Raw genomic sequence first — 6,000 nt, forward strand, 5'->3', positions numbered from 1 at the left:
TTATCAATGTATGGAGCCGAAGTATCAATATATAAGTTGATTGTCACATTATATGATACCAGATATTCAATATGCCGTTATATGAAACCGAATTATCATTATATTAAGTCATTTTTACAACATATGGAACCATTTTATTAATGTATCGAACCAAAGTAGCAGCTAGTATATAAGTTGATGTTACATTCTATGATAGCAATTGTCATTATATGGAACCAAAATAGCCTATTTTCAAGTCAACAAGTCAAAGACCGAGGTCACTGGGTTACAATGCATAAACTTTTTGATTGAAATCAATTATTATTTGACAAATTATTTTTTAACTTTGTCAGTAGATTAACCTTGATGTGTCCTTCTGGCACTGCCTATTTTTGATCAAAGGTAAAGGTCGAGATGAACTTATTTTCTAAACATGTTTTTGTTAATGGTCAGTACGACTCAATAGCTTAAATTATGACATACAACTCCTACATATATAACGATAAGTTTTGCCTGCCCAGCCCTTTTTAAGTGAATGTGACGTTAATTTCAAATATTTTTTCCTTATAGTATGCAGTCAGTATGCATTTAGTGAAGCACGATGTTCTTTAAACAAGGACTGTAATACCGGTGCAAGGATAGAATACAGCCTGTAAAAAAGTCCCGTCAATATAATGACATTTTGGTTCAATATATTGCTACTTTGGTATCATATATTGAAGAACTGGTATCATATAATGTGAAAATCAACTTTTATATTGCTACTTCGGTTACATATATTGATAAACTGGTTTCATATATTGTAAAATTGATTTAATATATTGATAACTCGGTTTCATATAATAGCATCTGTTTCCATACATGACTTACTTGGATCCATATATTGAAGATCTGGTATCATATAAAATTACTACTTAAATGGTAAACGATTTATGTTGACATATTCATAAAAGATGTACAGTATTTGTATGATACATGTATTACTAGTAATATCGACTTATAACAAATAAACAGGTTATATTATATGAAACTACCGAATTCCATCATTGATGCTTCAATGTTGTTGTTTTTTTTGGACACGGCTTGATATGCACTTGTGTACAGTTAGACATCATCATAAATGTAAAAATATAATGAAGTTAAGTATGTTATATATTGATCCATATATTCAAGATATAAATATTTCGTAATCGTAGTGCGTTTAAAATAGTTTGATTTTTAAATTGCTAAATTTAATTAATTAATTAATCACTTGACATGTAGCAGAGTCATTTAAAACGAGGGGAACAAGAAACAAATAACAAAAAAATAGAAAAAGAAATTGGGAAGAACAAAGTATTTTCAAACGATCATACAAAAGACAGACAAAAGAAAAAGAAAAAAAAATAACATCATCACTATGTCATGTATGAGCGTCGGTTTCGAACCTGTGAGTGCATTTCATAAGAGGTTACAGTGACCCTGATTTACCAATTTAACCACTACGATGGTACACATTTTTATTAGAAATTATACTATAATAGTCGTTGACACTTTCAATCTCCGATGATATGCAGACTTACCCTTTAATGGACTTTCCCAAGTACCGTTAGAACCAAATTATCACCTCGGGATAATAGGTAAAACAGCTTTTTTGAAGAAGAGAATATAATACAAGATAAGAAGTACCATTTAAAACAACTTTATGGCAAATTTGGTAAAGTTGTTGGTATACGATACGACTTAAAATTTTACCACGAGTTCGAGCCTAAGAAATTGTCTAACATTTTTCTTTCCTTATTTTATCAATTTTATGATATATGCAAATGAATTGGGATATCAAGGTAGTTTTGTTACAATATCTAATAATTTTAATATACAGATAATAATTTTTTTTCTTGTATACATTGAAAACAAAAGAAAAAGTGAAATGAGAAGTAAATAAAAAAATAACACAACACAATAAAAATATTCTTCATACAGAAATAATTTTTGCGAATCGAACATGCCTTGCATTGATTTTCAAATAAAAATTTAACTGACAGTCTTACCTACTGCGTTAAGTTGACAGTTTGCAAATTAGTAGTTTTTTTATTTACATAGTTGAAAGATGATAAATACAATATGATATCTGTTTTACACCGTTATAGTAGACTTGACCATTATGTTACTAATTAATTATAATTAAAAAATGTTGTTTGAAAATTTTTGTAATATTTGCTGGAAATCACTGACCAGCGAATTGCGTAGCTCATCTACACAAACGTTATCACAGATAGATATCTGACTTTTATTAAATTTGCCATATTTTCAGAATATTTGTTGCCATAGCAACCAGAATTTTCAACATCGGAAGAAAAGAAAAAGACGTGCATAATCTCCATACTGCCATCTATCCATATATCAAGTTTCATAAAAATATTTTCAGTACTTTTTGCGTTATCGCGGGATCCAGTTTTGAGGACGGTACAACCGGTTTCAAACATATTAGAACAGAAAAGGCCTTATATCGGAAATGATATATGGGGTTTATTTAAGAAATAAAAAATGGCCTTTCGGGGAAAATGCAAGCTTACGGACTGGTTGGTCTGGCCCGAAGCGCATCTGAGGTCCATATACCTTCCGAAGTCTGAACAACTAGTACCTAAACTTGCATTTTCCACGAAAGGCCATGTTTTATTTGTTCTATTATACAGAATCTAAATCCTTTCATCCCCTTGTTTTGTGCTGTCATTTTTACTATTATTTGCTTTCAAATAATAATTTTACTTGTTCAGTGTGTGAAATATCTCAAACCCTAAACGGATTTTGTGTATGCTCTTCTTTTAATATTCCGATTACCGATGATTTAGGAGTTGTGATTCCATTTTTGTTAATGAAATTTAATATTAATTTAATGTTACTAGGCAAAATAACTCGGACTTTAAGAATTTCAGGAACAGTATAAATAAATATTTTAACTAAATTAAAGAAAAATCATGACTTTTGATCAACATGTAGTACATTTATGTCTCAGATAAAGAGACAAATCGCCTATCCATTTTGACAGTTATCGTCTGTTTGTGTCGTCGTGAAATTCGCACGTCGTGAAAGCTACGTTTAACCTGCGGTCTGGAGACCGCAGGGTATTGTTACGCGTTTAACTTTTGAGGCATGGAGGAGCACGTCACCTGTTTTCGGTACATGGAGGAGCACGGGATATGTAAACCTTACATGATTGGTTAATTGAACTTTCAAAAACCTGGCTTAATACCGTTTGCCGGTTCGTGACGGATTTACCTCTGGGGAATTAGGCAGAATTACATCTAATTAGAACAAAATAACTGTTACGTGATATTTGTAATTTTGTTTAAATATTTTACCGTTTAAGGTTGAAAAACTTGAATAATGTGTTTGAAAATTATCAATGTTTCTTTAATATAAACAATTTATTGTCTGTAAAATTTGAGATACATACTAATTGAAATATTCGATCGTAGTGGCATATGCCATAATAAATAGAGATATTGTCTGCGTAAACTTGTGTGTTTACTTATTTTTTTTGTTCGGAATTATTCATAAAATGGTAGGCCTATTGAATCATTTTCTTAAAAAGAAATAATTGTTTTATGTTCGACCTTCACCGGTCATCAACGGTCACCAGTTTCCAATGACCTTCTTCTATATTGATCGACTATATGTTGTCCCCAAACAATGTTGAAAATAGTTAAATGAAATATCTTATATCATTTAAAATGTTCCCCGCCGGAAACCATTTTACTTGTAAGAATTATGGACCGCCCCCGGTCTGTATGCGGTTTTTGGACCGGATGACGTCATATTGAATATAGAAGACCGTATGCAAATGAGGTATAATATAATTTATTATCTCTCAATAATAGACTCCAAAGAAAATAGAGACTGCTAGTGTCAACTATATATATTTGCTTTGGAATATTGCTCTTAAGGGATCTCCACGATGTCCCATTACAGCCATCACGACACACATATAACGCGAAACAGCGTTAAAACGAACTTATGATGGTTAAAAGTCGAACAAATAAAGAAGAAAAAAAAAGAGAAAAAAAAAAAACAACAACAAAAACAAATGAAACCACGATGTTGAAAACTCTGCATAATCTCGTATCATCGTCATCGTACTTTCGACCTCTCGCCATAGTAGTTCCGTTGTTTTGTGACCTGGTAGCCTTTGTTCATTTAGTGTTTAGATTCTTGCTCAAGAAATAACGGCTTGCACCTATCTTGGTTTGTGCCCACACGGTGAGCAATACATAGTTGACTATTTAGACGCGCTAACCACTCGCAATAACAATACTTTATTTATTATATACATGCATAATTTAGTATTATAACATAATGATATGGTTATAAAGATATTTATTTCGTGTACAAGTTATGTTTTTATTTTTACTTTCAAAAGATTTTAAAGAATAATATAACCGTTATAAAATAAGATTCTATTCCAAATATTGGCACCATTGTAACAAAATGTATTTTTTTACCATAATTTATGCGGTGTTGAGGTATAACAATTATGCGATGCAGATGGAAAATGGGAGCAAAACCTTACAAAGCAAAGGTACTGTACATTTATTCTGGTAATATCCATATATACAACACCATAGGAATGAAGTGTTAAAGTACAGCAATAACAAAACGATATATTGACAAACATGTGATTCATGATAATAATGTAAACAACTACATACTTTTACAAGCAACATACAACATATACAAATGTTAAAACAAATCAATGTTTAAAAATTACAAGTTAACGGTTTAAAATTTAAACAAAAAATAGCGTTAAAATGACAACATGGAAACATTCAATACATTTTTCACCCGAATAACTTGTGCTAGCAATCAGAATCCCAACCATTCAACTTTTCAGTTACATCCAATAACAAGGAGGCAATCATTTAGGGTATGACCATAGCCCTATCTGTAATCATGAGTTATTGTTAATAAATGTGTAAGCAAAAGTTATTTTGTAAAGTCAGTAAAGGATGACTTATACTCATGGATTGAACGGGGATAATAAATTGGATGGGACCAGAAAAAATGTTTTAAACTTCATAAAGGACAATTCATATTTGTTACAGAAATTGTACACCATATATTAGCCTGCGATCCAGTCTGTCACTCTTATGTCCTGTTCGGCTGATCGATATTATCAAAAACACGAACAAGTATGAAATAACGCGTATGTGTTTTATTGTTAAAAAAATCATTTTTGGCCGCCAGGCCGCCGGGCCGCTGGGCCGCCAACTTCACAAAAATGACAAAATTAAAAAAAATTCTGAAAGTGATTTTTTCTTTAGATATATCGTTTAAATAACAATAATTATCTTTAAAACTTCATAAAATGCCGTTTTATTGTTAAAAAAAAAACATTTTTACAACATAAAAAATTTTGGGCCGCTAGGCCGCTAGGCCGCTGGGCCGCCAACTTCACAAAAATGACAAAATTAAAAAAATCTCTGAAAGTGATTTTTTCTTTAGATATATCGTTTAAATAACAATAATTATCTTTAAAACTTCATTAAATGCCGTTTTATTGTTAAAAAAAAACATTTTTACAACATTAAAATTTTGGGCCGCTAGGCCGCTAGGCCGCTGGGCCGCCAACTTCACAAAAATGACAAAATTAAAAAAATCTCTGAAAGTGATTTTTTCTTTAGATATATCGTTTAAATAACAATAATTATCTTTAAAACTTCATTAAATGCCGTTTTATTGTTAAAAAAAAACATTTTTACAACATTAAAATTTTGGGCCGCTAGGCCGCCAGGCCGCTAGGCCGCCAACTTCACAAAAATGACAAATTAAAATAATTTCTGAAAGTGATTTTTTCTTTAGATATATCGTTTAAATAACAATAATTATCTTTTAAACTTCATTAAATGCCGTTTTATTGTTAAAAAAAAAACATTTTTACAACATAAAAATTTTGGGCTGCTAGGCCGCCAGGCCGCTGGGCCGTCAAATTCACAAAAATGACTAAATTAAAATAATTTCTGAAAGTGATTTTTTCTTTAGATA

This window comes from Ruditapes philippinarum, unplaced genomic scaffold (assembly GCF_026571515.1).
Source record: "Ruditapes philippinarum isolate M1 unplaced genomic scaffold, ASM2657151v2 ctg646_1_1_1_1, whole genome shotgun sequence".
Taxonomy (NCBI): domain Eukaryota; kingdom Metazoa; phylum Mollusca; class Bivalvia; order Venerida; family Veneridae; genus Ruditapes; species Ruditapes philippinarum.